The 18,618-nt window shown below is 36.5% G+C and overlaps 1 protein-coding gene across 3 annotated transcripts in view; it reads left to right on the forward strand.

Annotated features, from left to right (window-relative positions):
* The window catches only part of BLTP3A (bridge-like lipid transfer protein family member 3A), a 75,542-nt gene that overhangs the window by 834 nt on the left and 56,090 nt on the right, over window positions 1-18,618 (forward strand). The gene's annotated exons all lie outside the window — the stretch shown is intronic.

Genomic DNA, 18,618 nt, shown 5'->3' on the forward strand with positions numbered 1-18,618 from the left:
AGAGGCGGAGAACCTGAATCTAGATGCTGCGATCCAGCCCTTCGCCACTGTCCCCCACTCTCAGCCGTGCCCGGGATCTCAGGTTCCTCCTCAGTAAAATGACGGGTTGAACTAGATGTCCTCTAAAGTTCCTTCCAGCTCTAAATCTATGGTGCTACGTATGATTCTAAGATCTCTTCTCCCCTGGATTTCCTCCCCTACAGTACTCAGGCTCTTGCCCATCTCCCGTCCTCCCTGTCTGCGTGCCACTAGATTGATTCACCCCTAGAATCTGAATTCCAGAAGCTCCAAATCTTCATGCCCCCTTGTTTTCTTTTCCCCATTAGAGCTTGTGCATCAGGTACTTATTCTCAGAGGCTGCCAATCTCTTCCCACAGCCCTGTTGCATTTCCCTTGTAGAAGGTTTCCCAAATGTCTTAATGCAGTTTTAAACATTAATAGCTGTGTATGAACCTCTCTACATGCTATTTCCCTAGGCCATGCTTCCTTTTTTACTCCTTCGTTAGGCTAATTAGAAGTAGATCTTGTCGGGTGGGGGACAAAGTTTGAGAGTGCTCCCCTTGAAACTGGAACTCTTTCAAGAATGTTGTAAAAACAAAATTCATTATAGTGTTGTAACCATTTATTAAGTAATGTTTTTTGGCCCTGGGTAATCTTGTAGCTGAAGAGAGGAGGCAGTCACAACAGTATTTTGATAGGCAACTGTGGGTCTGTCCCAGCTGTTATGGTTGAAGGTTGCCAGAACTTGTGGCTGAGAGACTTTAACTTCGTTTCCCTCATTCATATCAGATTGGATCTGGTACTGATTTAATAATACCTTTAACTTTGAATGTCTGTTTATATATGGAATATGAGGAGATTTGGCTATTGCCCAAGTTTGGTTCCAGGATGGTGCATGTTTTTCAGAAGAGGAAAAATTAAGCTTGGTAACTAACACAAATCACTTATCCCGAGCAATACCTGTACCGAGTGGAGGCTGACCTCATTTCCCCCACATTTAAATTAGGAGTTCTGGTAAATTGGTTTGATGAAAGTGGTGTGAGGTTCTGCTTTTGACTAGAGCATCTTTTGCTGTGGTTGACATGCTGGTCTGCTTACTGTTTGGAGTAGTAGTGAAATTTGGTTCCAATTTTTGGAGAGGAACCAAATAGGCAGATTAAAAAAGACCTTTATTTGGGAAAGACCTTCATTTAGATCACCATATTTAGATTAATGGCATGTATCTTTGGAGACGAATGGTATTACTGGATAGAGAGCAAGTTTCAGAGTCAGGAAGACCTGGGTTCAAGTTCTGTCCCTGGCACATACTAATTGTATGATTTGGGATGGATAGCTGAACTTTTCAGTGTTCCAAGAAACTCTCAAGATTTAATATTGCAGAATAATTTTGGATGTGCCTTGGTGGTTTGCTTTATACCACTGAAGTCACAAATCCAATCTCCTCCAACCCTTTCCTTCCCCTAAAACAGTTTTACCTAATGTTAATTCAGTTCAGTTTGTTTAAATCCAGAAAACAATTATTAAGCATCTGCTTTGTAAAGAGTACTATACAAGGCACTGTGAGAAATAGTTTATTTAAGATACAGACTTCTACTATCATGGAGTATTTTATAGTTTTGTTTTTGTTCAGTCCTCTCTGACTCTTTGTGATCCCATGGACCATAGCTACCATGGGGTTTTCTTGAAAAGGATACTGGGGTAGTTTGCCATTTCCTTCTCTTTTACAGTTTAATAGGACCTGATTGTTTTTGGGAAATCGTATCATTCTTTTAGTCCCTTCAGCTTCTCCCTGAAATGAAAGTCCAACTCTGTAATACTAGTATCCTTCCAGTGTTAAATGACTGTGAATCATGGAACATTATAGTTTCTGAAGAAGTGAAAATGAAAACTTACCAAAGTACAATGGAGAAGTACATGAAATCTTGAGCAGGCTTGCCATAGATTACCAACTGGAAATTATGAAGCAATGAAATGAAGAATGTTATCAAAGATATACATGAGCATGAAAGAAGATGGGCTAGTCACATGGGGGAGAGAGGGATAAACAGGCAGACCATTCATGTGCTCTTTGGTTATGCTTCTGGTTGTCAAGAGAAAGGAGGATAGTTCCCAGGATATTGAGTAGATACCTTGTGGTAAACTTATATACTGCAATACTGTAGGTACCCATATGTTTATGTTTATTATGAGGGGGTGAATGTGATAAGAATAGAGAAGAAGAAATGGATGTGAAAGACTGTAAAAATAGAATAAAGAGCATTTTTAGCTAATTGAATATGAGAAGTGAGGGAGAGAAAAGAGTTAATCAACAAGCATTTATTAAGTGGTTGTTCTGCACTCCACATTGTGATTGGTTCTGAGGATACAAATAATAAAAACAATAATTATAACTGGCATTGATATGGCTCTTTAAGGTTTGCAAAGATATATATATGTATGTATTTTATATATTTTAAAATTTTATTTGATCTTCAAAAATGTGAGATAGGCTATTTTATAAATGAGGAAGTTGAGACTGAGAGATGTCAAGTGACTTGCCAACTTAGCAAGGGACTGAGACAGAATTTGAACTCTTGACTTCCTGACTTTAATTCCACCATTCTTCCCACTATGCCATCTAGGTGGGCTCAAAGACAAATGTGAAACAGTAACCTCAAATTGCTGCTTGTATTCTATTGGAGATAACACATAGACATAAAAAAAGTATAATGCTAAGCTTTTGGACTTGAAAGACTAGGTGTAGTGGTAGACCAACAAAACTGTTCACCATCAGAAGTAGTAAAGATGTAAGGTGAATGTGTTTTTCAGTTGTTGTCAGACTCTTTGAAACCCATCATTTGGGGTTTTCTTGGCAGACATACTGGAGTGATTTCATTTCCTTCTCCAGCTCATTTTATAGATGAGGAAACTGAGGCAAACAATGAAGTGACTCGACCAATGTTACACAACCAGTATATATCTGAGGCCAGACATGAACTCGGGAAAATGAAACCTGACTCCAGTCCCATCATTCTATCCAATGTGCCACCTACCTGCCTAGTCAGTAAGACCTAAGTTAAAATCCAGTCTCAGATATTTATTGGGCAAGTCATTTACCCTCTGCTAACCTCATTTTCTTCATCTGTAAAATGAGTATAATAATAACTAAATAATAACACTTAACTTGCAGGGTCACTGTGAGGATAAAATGAAATATTGGTAAAGCCCTTTGCAAGCCTTAATGAGCTATTTTTTAACAGTTCTAAAAAAATAATCTTTAGAGAGCTTTTGGGTGGTGGAGAGAACCAAAAGAGAGACATATATAAAATGCTTTACAAGTCTTAAAATACCATAAAATATTGTGATCATTGTTGTTATGGCAGTTGGAGATATGTGTCTGGAACTCAGAAGAGAGATCAGGCCTGAAGATATAGATTTGGGAGTCATCTATATGAAGGCTATATATAAAGCTGTGTCAATGAACGAAATTGCCAAGATCAAGAATTTAGAGGAAGAAGTTGAAAGACATGATGGTGGGCAGAACATTTTAAGGGTTAGTTAGAGGCAAAGGCACCAGGCAAGGTTACTGAACAAGAACTTTTAAAGAATAAATTGTTTGATTTTTTTGAAGCCATGGAGAAAGAGATTAGGATATATTACTTAGAGGAGGAAGAGAATCTGGTAGGCTAGGATGGTTAACATTTAAATACTGCTAATTTATGTATACTGTGTCAGGTTTTTGGTTACCTTAAGTTTAAAGCTAAATAAACATAGGCCAAACTACAGAATCACAGAATTTTATTTGATTTTTATTCTCTGTTTAAGTCATAATCATTTCCAGATATACCCTTTTACCTCCACAATTTAAACCCTCTTTTCCCCCAAAGAAAAATAGCTGAAAACAAGGGATGTTGATTTATAGAAAAACATTCTGCTCTTATAATTCCTTACTATTTAGGGTTGAAAGTTTCACTTTCTGTTCTCCAGGAGCATTTTTTTAAGTTACATAGAGTTTGAATTCCTTTTGGTGATCTTTTAATTTTATTGTTTTAGTGATTGGAATCAAAGAATTTTAAAATTTAAGAGTTCAGTCCAGTCTCTACATATTACAGATAAGGAACCTGAGACTTATGGAAGTTAATTGACGTTCTCTAGTGGCAGGGCTAGGACTAATATTCCTTTACCCCACTATTAGTCATGTACTCTTTTTGCTACGATAGACATGAATTATTTTCCCTACTTTCTATGAAGAAAGCATATTTATTTTATTTATTTTTACCAATTATATGTAATAACAAATTTCCACACAAGTTTTTCTAAGTTATATGATCAAACATCTCTTTCCCTCCCTTCCCTTGTGCTAGCAAATGATTTAGTCTGGCTTATACATCTGTTATTGTGTGAAACATATTTCCATATTGTTCATTGTTGTAAGTGAACAGTCTTATAAAACCAAAACCCCAAAATATAAACCCAAATAATCAATTGAAAAATCATATACTTTAATCTGCATGGAAGTATTTTTAAGCAAATGGTTAATATTGTAAATTGACTTGAATTCTGAAGAAACAAGTTCCTTTGATTTGAACCTAGGACCTCCCAGCTTTGGGCCTGACTCTCAATCCACTGAGCCACCTATCTACCCTACAAGGTCCTTTGAACACAGGGTATTGTGGGTATGTTGGGGATTAGAAAGGAGCTTTGGGCTCTCTTCAGCACTCAGTCAGTTATGGCAGCTGAGGAGACTTCTCTGGGAAAGTATTCCACAAGTGGCACTGTTGCAGGTGTCTTGTAGGTAGGTCTTGTTCCTGAAGATCATATGGTCCTGTTACCTAGGCCATGGCAGGAGTATGAGTCAAAAATTGTCTAAGGGTTTATTGATAAGTACTGGTGCCAATTATAAAATTGGTGATGGATGGGAAACAATAAAAACTGGCTTATAATGCTCAGAACATAGACTTAATATATAAAAATCAGTGAACTCTGAGCAGCAGTTTTCAGGATTGTTATTTAGATTTTGTTTACATAAGCAAGATGGGTACAATGGAATTTCAAATGGTAAATAAGTATATATGATAATTTAAAAACCAAAGGACATTTGACAGAAGAGGCTATCAGTAAAAATGGGATAGTAGTTGATGTGGAGTTGTACCTGATACTTAAAATTATAAATTTGCAAACTAACCAATTAATATTGGTTTTGATACTTCAGTTAGATTTTGCAGGCCCTAACTAGTTATAGGACCTACTCATATTAAGTACATGGCAGTTAGAAAATTAAACCAGAAGTTCTCTTATTTCAGGGTGCATCCCTGAGAGAGATGGTTGCTCCTTACACAGAGAAGACTGGTAAGGTAGAGGGGTATAGTAGAAAGATAACAGCATTGCAGTCATAAAGCCTAAGTCTGAATCCTGAGTTTGCTTCTTAACTAGCAATTTGATTTTAGGCAAGTCACTCAACCTTTGAAAACCCATATAGGTTTTTTTGTAAAATGAGGGGATTGGATCAGGCAGGATCTTTCCAGATTTAACATTCTGTGAGTTTTGGGGGTTAGGGAATACTGCAGTTTTTTTGTCTTTGTAGGTGATGTGTGGTGGGATTTAGAATTTTTTTATGACTAAGTTGATTTTGTGTAGTGTAAATGAAAAAAAAAATGGTGATCATTTCACAAAGAGGAGGCTTGTGACAAATGGTCTAGGGAAGAAATTACAGTATGACCTGACTGAAGCCACACAGAATTACTTTTCTTATCAGCCAATAGGAAATCAACCTGTGATTTAATAGTAAATTCCATCATATAATTTAATCACAGTAGCTAAAGGGAAGTGCAAACCAGAGGGAAGGAGAATTAGAGTTTTGAGATTTCTTATCTTCAATTGATACTCATTTTATTTTTTAAAAAGGGTTATAGGTAAAATTCTGTGATAGATTTTATGTAATATAATTTCTTCTGGAAGATAAAGATAACCAGCATTTTCTTAAGCTTTATTATTTCCTTAAGAGTGGAATTATAAAATCCAGAGACCTTAATGATCACCTAGTCTATAGATAAGGTCCTAGAGGCTTAATTAATGATATGCCATTGGCATGCATATCTGGTTGCTGTAAAAAGTCCAAGGGAAGTACAGGATACTTAGATTTTAGGTATTTCTCTATACTTAATAGTTCTCTGTGGCACTGGGCAAATCTCTTATGAATTTTGTGTCTATGGGTTCAAGTTGTCTCATCTGTATCTTGCCTGTAAAGTGGGAGTGCTGATAATACCTTACCTGTATCTTTGAAGGCAAGAGGCTGCTATTGGTAATCCATTTTAATATTCTTTCTTCTTTAAGGTACTGCCTTTCTCATCTTCCAAACTGTTTTTTGTGCATTTTTTCAAGAATAGTAGCCAAGCCAGGATCATAAATTTTCTTTTTCAAAATTCTCACTGAATAAATTCCTTTGTTACCATTCATTCAAAAAATATTTGAGTCCATACTTTGTACAAAATCTAGTGCTATATAAAGGTCGGTATTTATGTTGCATAAACTTTAGTAAAGTTACATCTTCAATTTGTCCCTATCTCCTTGTTTATTCCCTTCCTACAAATACACTTAGGCCTCCCTCATCCTTATAAAATTTTCACTTGATTATCATTTCTTCAAGCGACTATCTTATATGTTCTCCTTTTCTCAGCCAAACTGGAAAAAGTGGCTACTGCTGTGTTTGAAATTGAGGTAAATTGAGGCACAAAGTTCTGAGCATATTCAGTTTATTGATAAAGTACAAATTTGTCAGTATATAGGTTCTTAGCTTTCTCAGCAAAGCTAAACCCTTGCTATGGGGCCAACAACCCTTTTTAAAAAAAATCTTTTCCCCCCCTTCTTTTCTTTATTCCTTTATTTAATTTAGAATATTTTTCCATGGTTCCATGATTCATGTTCTTTTCCTCTCCTCCCCCCCCATAGCCAATGAGCAATTCAACTGGGTTTTACATATATCATTGATCAAGACCTATTTCCATATTATTAATATTTGTAATAGAGTGATCATTTAAGAGTCTACATCCCTAATCATATCCCCATTGAACCATGTGATCAAGGAAATGTTTTTTTCTTCTGTGTTTCTATTCCCACAGTTCTTCCTCTGGATGTGGGTAGTATTCTTTCTCCTAAGTCCCTTAGAATTGTCCTGTATCATTGTATCTCTGCTGGTAGAGAAGTCCATTTGCCACAGTGTATCTGTCTTTGTGTATAATATTCTCCTAGTTCTGCCCCTTTCACTCTGCATCAGTTCCTGAAAGTTGTTTCAGTTACCTGGAATTTGTCTAGTTTATTATTCCTTTTAGCACAATAGCATTTCATCACCAACAGATATCACAATTTGTTCAACCATTCTGCAATCAGACGGGAATTTCTAATTTTTTTGCCACCACAAAGAGTGAGGCTATAAATATTTTTGTACGAGTATTTTTCCTTATTATCTCTTTGGGATACAGACCCAGCAGTGGTATGGCTGGGTCAAAGGGCAGACAGTCATTTAAAGCCCTTTGGGCATAGTTCCAAATTGCCTTCCAGAATGGTTGGATCAATTCACAACTCCACCAGCAGTACATTAGTGTCCCAATTTTGCAATGTCCCTTCCAACATTTATTACTTTCCTTTTGCTGTTATATTAGTCAGTCTGCTAGGTGTGAGGTGGTACCAAAGTCTCTGGATCATTCCTCTATCAAATACCTCAGAGTTGTTTTGATTTGCATTTCTCTGTAAGCTTAAAAATTAATATTTGATACTCCAAGTATTATAATTTTGTAAAATGTATTAATAATAACTTGAAGTAAAGGAAAATGATAGCCTTAGCAAAGAGAGAGTTGCCTGGATCCTGAAAAGCAGGAAGAGAGAGCAAGGAGGAAAGTGTGAGAAGAAGAGTGCGAAAGCAGGGTTACAAACAACTTTATCAATACAGCATAAGAATGCAACGTGTGGGAGTGAAAGAGGAAAAGGGATGCTGAGTAATGTAGTTCAAAGGTACAAAATTCCAATTATACTTCCCCCCCCATCCTTTGGGAGACTACTTGCTCCAAGGGATCATTTAAACATGACCAACTTGCAACTCTAAAGATACATACAGTATTTTAGTTTCTAAAGGTAAATTACAATAATTTGGGGATAAAAGGATAGAAGAGAAAAAGAACAAAACCAATGATTGCTACATTAACAAAAGTCAATTTGGCAGCAGTCCCCTTTGGCATAAGAGTGCACATTCAAAATATATGCATTCAACCTTCTACAGTTCAAATCACTACATCCCAAAGTTCACTCTGGATCTGCTGGTGCAGTGTGTGGTTTCTGCAGGCATCTTCATGGTGCCTTCTCCAAATAGTTCACTTTCTGGATCCCGGGAGGTAGCAAGTTGCTTATCCTAAAATTACTATCAAAAGAACTTAAACTTTGCATTATAGGATAATAATACATCTTTAATTATACAAGATTTAGAATGCTTTTTCATGTGCCTGTTGATAGTTTTGATTTCTTTATCTGAAAACTGCCGACTCATGTCCCTTGCCCATTTATCAATAGAGGAATATCTTGATTTTTTTGTACAATTGATTTAGTTCCTTATATATTTGAGAAATTAGACCTTTGTCAGAGGTTTTTGTTATAAATTTTTTTCCCAATTTGTTGCTTCTCTTCTAATTTTGAATGCATTGGTTTTGCTTGTACAAAACCTTTTTAATTTAGTGTAATCAAAATTATTCATTTTACATTTTGTGATATTCTCTCTTTCTAGCTTGGTCTTAAATTCTTTTCTTTCTCATAGATGTGACAGGTATATGATTCTATATTCACCTAATTTACTTATAGTTTCCTTCTTTATATTTAAGTTATTTACCCTTTCCGAATTTATATTGGTGTAGGGTGTAAGATGTTGATCTAGACCTAATCTCTCCCATACTATTTTCCAGTTTTCTCAGAAGTTTTTTTCAAATAGTGGGTTCTTGTCCCCAAAGCTGCGATCTTTGGGTTTATTGTATACTATCTTACTGAGGATATTTACCCCAAGTCTATTCCATTGATCCTTCCTTTAGTCTCATAGCCAGTACCATATTGTTTTGATAACCACTGCTTTATAATACAGTTTAAGATCTGGTACTGCTAGGCCCCTATCCTTCACTTTTTTTTTCATTTTTCCCTTGATATTTTTGATCTTTTGTTCTTCTAAATGAACTTTGTTATAATTTTTTCTAATTCAGTAAAAAAGTTTCTTGATAGTTTGATAGGTATGGCACTGAATAAGTAAATTCATTTGGGTAGAATTGTCATTTTTATTGTTAGCTTGTCCTACTCATGAGCAATTAATGTTTTTTTCCAATTATTTAGATCTAGTTTTAATTGTGTGGAAAGTGTTTTGTAGTTGTGTTCATATAATTACTGTGTTTGTCTTGGTAAATAGGTTCCTAAATACTTTATAACATCTAGGATGATTTTAAATGTAATTTCTCTTTCTAACTCTCAATGCTGAGTTGTCCAACAACTTTTTTTTAATAGTTTTTGTTGTTCAGTCACATCCAATTCTTTGTGACTCCATTTGGAGTTTTCTTGGCAAGGATGCTAGAGTGACTTGCCATTTCCTTCTCTAGTTAATTTTACAGATGAGGAAATTGAGGAAATAGGGTTAAGTGATTTGCCCAGGGGTCCCACAGCTAGGAAGTCTGAGGCCAGAAGTTGAGCCTTCCTGATTTTAGGTCCTGGACCTGGTGACATTCTGCCTACAGGCAAATGCTTCTTTTGTGGAACAAATTATAGCATGTGAGAGTATATGAAAGTCAGAGAGGGTTGGAAGGGAAGGAAGAAGTGTGTGATATGACAGTAGGGTCAAATCCAGAGCTAGCAATGATGCTCTATGGTCTCAGAAAGAGAGGAGTCAAGGGAGAAGTGGTTGTGGAGGAAGAGGGAAAAATAAAAAGGGAGAGAAAGGAAAGAGGCCCTGCTTTGGAGGTAGGAGGGGATTCCATTGATGAATTTTACTATGGGTGAAGGAGAGAGGACCTTGAACTAGATGAGGCCTGAGGGATTTGATGCTTTAAAAAGTCTACTTTTTCTGGGAGATGATGGAGGTAGAGTTGAGACCCCACTGGCACCTGGAAGATTTGAAACAGCTTGAACATGGAGATTTCTGGACAAATGTAGGGAAAAACAGGTCAACAAGAATAAGTATAGAACATTAATGGGACTTTATCTTCTCTGATACCTTCAATTATTGGCCTCTTTCTGAGAGTGAGGCACAATGAAAGAGGGAAATCCATGGAATAATAAGCATCCTAGGAAGAGCCTAGAATGGATACCTTGAAAGCTTTGATTGTATGAAGAATAGCGAGAAAACAGAAAGACCAGATGCTTATAAGGGGTCATGAATCAGAAATGATGATCTAAAGTAAACGGGAAGAGATAGATAATAAGGAGAAAGAGAAATATTTTTTGGAAGGGGACACCAAAAAATGAATTTTTTTTAAGCTTGTAAAACTTCTTTTTATTTGTATTTTATCTCCTTGGCAGGTAATCTCTGGGAATGGATCAACAAGCTCCAGAAAACATTTAAAAACTGTGCTACCTTTTGTTCTATTTCTATACCAAGGTTATGCAAGTTTGATTTTTTTTATTCAAAGTATGGTTAGACTACCCCAGCTCTTTGTTCAGTCCAGCTGACTAATGTACAGTCCTTTTGTTTTCCAGCATGGTTGAAAGAAAATAGCAGGTGACCACTGAGTTATCCTTCTAGCCCACTTTAGCTTTGCCTCTCCAGTGAAATCATAATCATTTCCCAGAAATCTAACCATCCACAGAACTATGTATTTAAAAGGACAAAAAAATGAAAATTTAAAAATTAATGAGAATGCCTAGTTAAAGAGGAGAGGAGTGAGAGTCCTCTTGATTAATCCACTGAACTACCTAGCTGCCCCCTAAGAAGAGAATTCTTAAGAGAGAAAAGAATAAGCATTTATATAGCTCTTACTCTGTGATGAGCAATGTGCTAAAAATTTTACAAATATTCTTTCATTTCATCCCCACAACAACCCTAAGTTATAGGTGCTACTATTATTCCTGTTTTACAGTTAAGAAAACTGAGGCAAACAGATTAAATCACTCAACTAGGGTCAAGACTAGTAAGTGTCTGAGGCTGGATTTGAACTCTTGTCTTCTTGATTCCAGGTCCAACATTTTATCCACTGCCTCATCAGCTGCCTCTTAACCAAACAAAGAATAGAGGTGATCACAAGATAAAATAGGGAATGATGATTATATGAAACTGAAAACAAGAACAAAATCAGTACAGCTAGGAAAAGAAAGAAAAACAGCAACTAGGGAAAAAATATTTACATCAAATAGTGCAGTAGTGATATCATTAATTCTGAGACCTGGGAACAAAGCTCATTATGGAAGGAAAAAACCAAGAGAGACTTTCTTATGATTTGAACCAGTTTAAGGCAAAATTCTGAAGTGTGCAATTTCTCCTTGGAATCTTCTTACCTCTTGGTACTCTTTTTTTTATAAACACTTAATGCCTTCATGATGCCTTAAGCTTTCTAGTATGGCATTCCATTTAGATGCTCCATTTTCAAAAAATTTTAAATCTTTTCTTTCCCTTAAACAAAATCCCCATGCATTTAGTGGATTGTCTCTTATATGATGGAGTAAATATACGGAAATATACTTCTTGAAATAATTTACACTATGTGAATGAATATAATTCCCCAACCCTTCTCAGAAGAATTTGTATTTTTAAAACAAAGATTTTGTTTCCTCCTCCACCACCCCAAAATCTAATTTAGTGGCTTTTCAGATACTGTAAATAAAGCAAAATGAGAAAATTCAGGAAACTATAGTTGGAGGGGTTTTTTTACATAGGAAGGTTTTTACAATGCCAGGCCAGCTCTGCCTTAGGAGAACTGTCCCTGGTGTCAGTATTCATAACTTACTTATGCTGTTTATAGCTTATTCTCTTCATTCATTAATTCACAGATTCTCCAAAAATTGCACATTTTTCTTGTGCATGATTCCTATGAGAATGATGAAGCATGCGTTATACCTATCAGTATTTATGAATTATTTATCAGTTAAATTTTCATTTATGGTTTCTAGACAACTAGATGTTTCTTATAGCTAATTTCAGTACTCTTCTAGCAATTGCTGGAGGTGTACTTCATAAGCTTTCTCTTTTCAATATGGTAATATCTGTGTTAATAAAGAATATGTATTCCATTTGTGGCTTTGTTGTTAGAAACCTTTTCACAGGCAAAAATAGTCTCAGAGACTTAGGGTTATATTCCAGAATATTTATTCCATCTCTTATTAGAAGCATAGAAATATAATGACCATATATATCTGTGACTTCAGTGACATATTCCTCATTTCCAGGATATCTGGAACCCTGGGAGTGCACCTGTTTCATCACTTGGGTCTGAGATCTCTACCCAAGACAGTGCCTTTTTCATCCATGCCTGGCATGGACTCAGTTTTAGAGAACCAAAACTTTCCTGAACCTATTTTGTGCCCAGGTGAATTATTCAATGAAACATTGTACCTAGAGGATTTGTTCAGGTATCATTTATTTTATCCTGCCTTCTTAGTTCTTCTAATTATAAGTTCTAAAACAAATGTATCTATTTTATAGAGCCTTTAGTAGCCATTCTTCTTTTAACATAAAACAAAAAATCTTACCTTCTGTCTAGTATCAGTTCTAAGACAAAAAGAATGGCAAGAGTTTTGCATTTGAGGTAATTAACTTGCCAAAGTGACACAACTAGAAAGTGGTTAATTTGAACCCAGGATCCCCAATCTCTATGCCCTTTGCTCTCCATCTACTGAGCTACCTGGCTGACCCAGGAGAGAGGTCTTAAAGCAGGTGTGTGTGTGTGTGTGGGTGGGTGGGTGTGGGTGTGGGTGTGGGTGTGTGTGTGTAAGGGAAAATTATGGTTGAAACTGAAAAAATCTAAATTTAAGTGGTCGCCTAGGGAAATCCCAAATAATAAAATACCCAAGTCAGCTGGAATTTTTATGGTGATTTAATTTATAGTGGAGAAGATTAAGGAGAAGGAAGAAGAAGAAGAAGAAGAAGGAGTAGGTTTTTTCTCTCCCCTCCCCCTGACCCCTTCCCCCACCTGATTAGTATCAGATAGGGAGATCAGGAGATAAGGGAGTAAGGGTTTGGAGTATGAAGGAGGAAGGAATCAGCCTGACCTCCAAAGGAGCTCAGCTAAGATGCCCAAACCTGAAATCAACTCCAGGGCAAAACTCACCACCCAACACTCCAAGATGTCGGAACCCTTAGCAGGCTGCCAGCCAGAGTCATCTCTCCGGGAGAAGAGGAGGAGCCAGGAAGTGCCGTGCCTTATCTGGATGTTTTTACATCACTTTCCTGCATCTCATCTGTACCAATGAGGACTTAGCTTGACTTAGGACAGCCCAGAGGTCTGTCCTTTTTTCTGCACATGTCTGTTGAAGGCCATCTCCTCAGATAATTGAATCTTGAGTTTGATGCAGACCTTCAAAATCTTGTTAAACTGATTAGGGTGGAGAGATGTGGACTTCCCAAGACCTGATTCTGTTATTTCAAGTATCTCCATTGTTACTGATCAGGAAATAGCTAAATCAAATCTTCTAAAGAATGGTCTGATTAGGGTGGAATAGTTTTAAAATTCTACAGTGTGTTTCTATTACTGTCCTTCCTCTTTTCCCTTCCCCTAGAGCCATCCCCTTATAACAAATAAAAAATTTAAAGAACAAAAAAAAATTTTTAATGGGCACAACTGATTAGTGCATCAAAATTTTAAAACAATACCCCCTCATTTACTTTAGCTTAATGTTTTTTAAAGTGACTATTCCCTGTTTCTCTTCCTCATTTTCTTCCTGTTTGCTATTTCTTTCCTCTTGGAGTTTTGCTCATTAGTTACTTTTTCTTTCCTATTTTTATATAGTTATTCAATCCCCCTCTCCTTTAAAAACTTCCTCACATTCATGGAAATACCTCCATGAATTGATGCAGAGCATAAAAACCAGGAGAACATTGTACACAGAAAGCAAAACATTGTGGACCAATCAAATCTAATTGACTATGCTACTAATAGCAATACAGTGATCCAGGACAACCCTGAGGGACTCATGAAAAAGAATGCTATCCACATCAAAGGAAAGAACTGCGGGAGTATATATGATTTATCACTTGTTTATATGGGTATATGATTTGGGGTTTAAAAGATTACTTTATTACAAAAATGAATAATATGGAAATAGGTATTAAGTGATTAAAAAACAATTAAACCCTAATGCTCAATCTTAGTACAAGTTCCAAGACAAAAGAGCAGCAAGGGCTACAGAATTGGGGTTAAATAACTTGCCCAGAGTAACATAATTAGGAAGTGTTTGTAGCTAGATTTGAACTCAGGTTCTCCTGATTCCAGTCCTGGCACTTTATCTACTATGCTACCTAAATGCCCCCTTTCCCCCTCTTTTTTCCTCTCATTTCTTCTTTCACCAACTAGTCCCATTCATTCATTTTTTAAATTTCTTTTTTTTTTTTTTGGTACAGCTTTCTAGAGGATTTCTCTCTCGGTTTCTTCAATATCCATCCTCTTTATCTACCCCAGATGCTCCTTTTCTATTTCATAACACCATCTAGTCTCTCTATTCTCTCTATTCCTTAGGAAGAGGAGTCAATCCATTCATTCTTTCCACTGATATTTACTTTTCTGTGTTCAGAACTTCTGGCCAGTTTTCTTATATTATTTTTTTTTTTACGTTCTGGTATTCATGTTTTTTTACTTGTGTTCCTTTGGGAGACCTATAATTTTTAGATTGTCTTGATGAATCTTGTCTTCAACACCATTATGTTTTGCTTGAATAGAAAGCATGTTTCCTTTTAATGTTATTACTTTCTGCTTCTCCTGGGTTTTCTTGTCCTCTGCTTCTCTGTATTTGACTGCCCAATCAGTTTGCTTTCCTTTGTTTCTTTGGTAAGGTTTGCCATTGCAGATTCAAGATTTTCTATTCTGTTAATTGTTTCTGTTGTGCAGACCACAAATTCTGCTCTTGTAATTCTCATTTATCTTTTTCTTAGGAGCACTTAGGAGCAGCATGTCACATTTCCCTATCCCCCTCAAATTCCACAGGGTCATTTGTCTCATCAAATGTTGTCATTTTCCTTTGTTTTAAAAGCATTTATTCATAGAGTCATGAATTGTTTGCTAGAGTTGTTTACTAGATCTGGGTTATATTTTCTTCTGCTGTTAATGTTTTCCTTATTTGTTTATCTGCTTATGTTCTAGGTCTTTGAATTTTCTTCCTCCTGAAATGTTTTGTAATTTCAGTTTTCCCCCGATATTTTCCCCTATTGCTCACTTTCTGACTCCTTCATTTCTGTTGGTGGTTTCTCTGGGGGTTTGAACTCAAAGCATCTCAGCCTCTTTATACTCTAGGCAGATTTACAGTTTAGTCTAGCTAGATCTCTCCTCCAAGGGACTTTTGGGGGGGGACAGAAGTATCCCCATTTATATGCTCTTTAACTAGGCTTAGTAAAGTACTTCATAGCCACACACAAAGTGCTCCCTCTCACCTCCCCCACCAATAAGTGTCCTTTCTTATTACCTTCTTTTTAAGTTCTCCAGTAATTCACCATTAGATCAGCACCAGGAACTCAGAGTTTTGCCAGCCTCATTCTGTTGTAGCAATGTTGATTTCTCTCTTTTGGAATTTAGATCTCAGCTTGGGAGTGAGGGGTGGGAGGGAGGTATTTGTGGGGTTGAGTGCCCTCTTTCCTTGTATTCCTGTAGACATCTTTTATAGCACCTACTGAGGGGATATTGGCTATTGTGACCTCAAAAACTTATGCACACAGTAGTATAAAGAGGGAAAGGGGAGTTGGGCATGTTTTTTAAGTTGCAAAGCCAAGGCTTGGATTGATGCAGCTTTGTAGCCAGTAACTTGGTGGGTGGTAGGAGAGAGGTGCTGAGTGAACTCTCTGTAGGAGTTAGTTCATGGTTTGTTTGCTTTTTAATCTTATTTTGGGTCCTCAGTGTTCTTGAACCATGAATATAGCTGAAATTGCTTTATCTTTGGTCCATAATTTGTTTTGGAGAGGTTTGAAGGGTCCTCAAGATCAGAGAAAAGGTCTGGTCATCTATCTTGTCAGTCACATGACCACAGAACAAGTTCAATTGATACTAATTCTTTTGTCTACTCTGTTATGCTAATCTACTTTTCTATTTTGAAACTAGTATCATATGGTTTCAAGATTGCTGCTTAAAAATATAGTTTGAATTCTAGAAGTGCTATTTTTCCATCTCATATTTTTTTCATTATCTCTTTTAATAACCTGGATTTTTCTTTCTCAAAATGAATTGTATTATTTCATCCAGTTCTATAAACTATCTTTGAGAGTTTGATTGGTATAATGCATGAGCACACACACACATACACACACACACACAGCCTTCTTTTGATTGTTACACTAACTTTTTAAGGCTATAGAAATTATAATCTCCATTTTACAGATGAGGATTTTGAGAAAAGTTAAGTGTACCCAGGATCATCATAAAACTAGTGTCTGAGGTAGGGTTTTTGTTTTTGTTTTTGTTTTTGTTTTTTTGCTCTTTCCGCTGTATCATATACTCTCATATACTCACAGATCCAATAGTACATAAAATCTGCTAGGTCTTAACAAATTAGGAAGTCTTAGAGTATGTCTTAACAACAAATCAAGTATCTGCTTATCCGAATTCAGAGTGGGTTATCACTAGAAATTTGGTGACCAGATGACTTATTTGGGGACCATCACAACTCATGAAATGTTGGATTGCCAACTGTTACTGAAGGGAGCTCCCATAATGATTAAATTATAAACCTTTCGAAGTATAAAAATAAAAAAATTAACTGATACTCAGATGATCCCTGTAGCAGGTCATGGTAATGAAGGAAGCCAGGGAAACTTAAGAAGTAAATGATTTAGAGATGAAAGATCAGGGCTTTTCAGGCATGGAGAAATCACTGAAAAGGTTGGAGACTGAGTGACATACTTGAGGAACTACAATTAAGCAAGTGGAAATACAATTAGCTTATGTGGAGGGTTGGGGAAGTAAGATAATAGAGGTCTGGAAAGGTAAGATGGGGCCAGTAGACTGAAGGACTGGGATATTAGGGTATTTAAGAAGATATCAATATGTATAAGGCAGTACTCTAGAATGAAGGGAGGAAAGTGAAGAGAAAGGAAGGCTTTGAGCCAGGCACTGAACTTAAGGAAGCAGGAATGAGATTTTCCAGACTAGGATGATAAAATTTAGATAGTTCATCTCAGAACTGGAGAAGTTGTTTAGTGAAGGTGTAGTCTTGGAGGGTCTGGAATTGACCTTAGGAAGCAAGGAGTATTCTAGTTACCCTACAATGAGAGGTAATTTGGGAGACAGTGTGTGAGATTAAGTTTCAGCAATACCAGAAAGAGTAGTAAAGAAAATGGTGTCTTTGGGCAAGAACCATGTCTTAATGAAGGCCAGGAGACAAAAAGGAGTGAGGAAGAAAAAGGTTTATGCTTTGGAGCAGACATTCAAGAGGGCACATTGGAAGGCACAAACACATTTGGAGGCGAATTTAGGTGAATAGGTCTGAAGGAGCATTGAATTGAGGCTGGAGAATGGAGTTTGGCATCTGGTGGTTCAGGATTTCTGGAATAAGGTGAGTATAATGGGATGGGAATAGGCTAACCATTAAACAGTGAGTCCAGGAAAAAAACTAGAAATGAAGTAATTGCTCATAATTGGGAAACGATGAGTTATCACATACCTAACACATAATAAGTGCTTAATAAATACTTTTTAAGCTTGGCTTAGGTGGATAGAGCACCAGGTCTAGAAGTGGGAAGTCCTGGGTTCAAATTTTACCTCATACACTTACTAGCTGTGTGACCCTGGGAAAATCAATTAAACCCAATTGCCTAGCTCTTACTGTTTTCCTGCCTTGGAACTGACACTTAGTATTGATTTCAAGATAAGGGTAAGGGTTTTTAAATAAATAAATAAATACTCATTGATTGACAAATGGTTTCAACATTAGAAATGTTTTCTTTATCTTTGTATCGCTAGCATTTAGTACAGTGTCTAGCAGATAGGAAGTACTTATAAAATGCTTGTGGATTGGTTGTGCTTGGATTGATTTGAAGTATAGAATTGAAATAAGAGGGAACTTACCACTGAGCCTCCATTTTTGTAGTAAAATCTGGGGCTCTCTGCTGAGAGGATATTGTGGTAACATAGGTTGCTCAGTGAGCGAAGGGATTTACCACAGATGCTTTGGGAATGAGGAGAGCAAGAATTAAAAAAGAATTAGAGTGTTAGAGTCTATAAATTTTATTTCCTATTTTGTATGTAAATGAAGTTCCACTATAATAAACTTGGTGGACAATCTGCTCCTTTTTTCTCTCCTCTAAAATGGTGCATGTACAGACACATAAACACACAGCTTTAGTTGAAGACAACTTGAAAAGAAAAGTCCTCTGGAGATCATTTTTTCTAACCTTGTTATATAGATAAAAGAACTGAGGTGTAGAGAGAGGAAGTAGTTTGTATTAAGGTCACAAGTACGTGATCTTGAGCTGGTCTGGAAATAAGGTCTCAT

Source organism: Monodelphis domestica, chromosome 2 (genome assembly GCF_027887165.1).
Source record: "Monodelphis domestica isolate mMonDom1 chromosome 2, mMonDom1.pri, whole genome shotgun sequence".
Taxonomy (NCBI): domain Eukaryota; kingdom Metazoa; phylum Chordata; class Mammalia; order Didelphimorphia; family Didelphidae; genus Monodelphis; species Monodelphis domestica.